We start from the raw sequence: 1987 nt of genomic DNA on the forward strand, positions 1-1987 counted from the left end.
CTTCCCAGCCCTTCAAGGTCCTATGCTATGTGATCCCTGATATCGATGCAGTTCTCTCGCCCGTTACCCTCTCGTTTCCTGCACCCCAACCCTACTGGCTGCCTTGTTGTTCCTCAAACACGCCACCCCGTATGTTATTAATACAAGGTCTTCACACTGACTGCTTCCTTGCTTAAAAGCCTCTACCCAGGCACGCAAGTAGCTGCTCCCTCGTTACACTCAGACTTCTGCTTAAACGTCATCTTCTCCGAGAGGCCTTTCCTGCATTATTTTCTTTGTACTATAGATGCTTGTTTGTTCATTATTTCTTTTCCCCACTAGGACATAATCTCCATGTGGGCAGGGACTCGCTCCATTGTCTTCCTCGATTCCGTATCTGCAGCACCTGTAGCAGGACCTGGCATGTATAGGATAGGTTTCCAATGTGTTTTTCATCTAAATGAACAAAGGAATGAATGAAAGAATGAAAAAGGGAGGCTCTCATGGGGAAGAGTAAGTCAGCTAGGGCAGCAGGCTCCCTGTCAACAAGAATGTGCAGGAGTCAGAGAAGGAAGGCAAGGGCTCTGAGGGAGACCGTGTCCATGGCAGCAGTGGCCAGAGGCCCAGGGGCTGCTCTTGGGGGAAGGACAGGGGAGGCATGCTGACAGAGCCTGTGGGGACGCAGGGGAAGCAGAAAGGCAGCGCCCAGGCTGGCATCCAGCTCAGACCCAGGGACTCTTTCCCAGTTTCCACTTCATCGCTCTGGCCTTGGCAGACCCAGCAGATGGGCTCCCAGCAGGGACCTGGGTCTCAGCAGGCACAGGCTCTACTCATGCAGGACAACTACCCAGCTTCCCGCTCTCTAGCAGACAGAGGCACCCAGAACCACGACATCCTGGATCACGGAGCTCAAAGGAACCTGCCAGGTATGAGAGCCGTAAGCGAGGGTGCAATAACCTTGCCGCCTAGAGCGGTAATAAGAATAGAAAAATCAGAGCAGGCAGCCTGCCTCTCGCTGTGTGCTGAGAGCATCACTGAGCTCACCCAACCTAATCCTCACAGTAACTCTGTGAGAAGGGGGCTATTTATTCTCATTTAAGAAATGTACACTGAAGGCCAGGGAGGCGAAGGGCCTTATCCAGAGTCCCACAGTACAGAAGTGCTGTCAGTAGGCCCTTCTTCTGTTCCCCTTCTGCATCCAGCACATGACTCCCTTCTGGGTAATCAGGCATGAGCCCCACCTGCACCTTCTCCTTAGGCTGCCTGTCACAGAAACCTTTCTGCCCCATGCAGCGTGTTATTCTGCGCTTCTTGTCCTTTGTGTGTCGCTGATTCCAGGAATCAACGGATCATAATTTATCCTGCTATTTTGGAAATGAATACACATCATTAATTCTTTTGACAAATGTCCACTGAGCCCCTGCTCTGTGCCAGGTGGACAGCGATGAATAATAACAACGCTAATGCTTACTGAGAGGTGTGGCCTCTCTGCCAGGTGCTCTGCATGCATAGACCCTTTCAGTTCTCACAACTACCCTCTGAGGTAGGAAATGTTACTGGTTTTCAGACGAGGAGGTTGACATACACCGGGTCAGTGAGCGGCAGAGCTGGGGTAGAAACCAAACCCATCGGACTCCACCTCTTCATCTCTGGTCTGTACCAAGCTATAAGGTGTGTGTGAGAGAGAGAAACGGACACAGTGCCGTGGGGGTGCAGGGGAGGCTGTGACACATTCCGTCGGGTTCCCTTGTGCGTGGACAATGAAGGATGTAAGGGATTTCACCAGGTAGAGGAGACAAGGACGGTCAAGACAGAGGGACGAAGTACGGATAAAAGCACAGAGGCCTTGAATACCGAGTGAGTGCGTGCACGCAGCCGTGTCTGAGCTTCCTGAAGGCAAGAAAGGAGGCTTGTTAACCTTTGAGTTTATCTACTCCTCAATAAATTTTTGTTTGAATTAAAAATATTAACTCAAGATTTCATTTCTCTTGGCGCCCAGCTCCTGGGC

The sequence above is a fragment of the Pteropus vampyrus genome, unplaced genomic scaffold (genome assembly GCF_000151845.1).
Source record: "Pteropus vampyrus isolate Shadow unplaced genomic scaffold, Pvam_2.0 Scaffold2214, whole genome shotgun sequence".
NCBI lineage: Eukaryota > Metazoa > Chordata > Mammalia > Chiroptera > Pteropodidae > Pteropus > Pteropus vampyrus.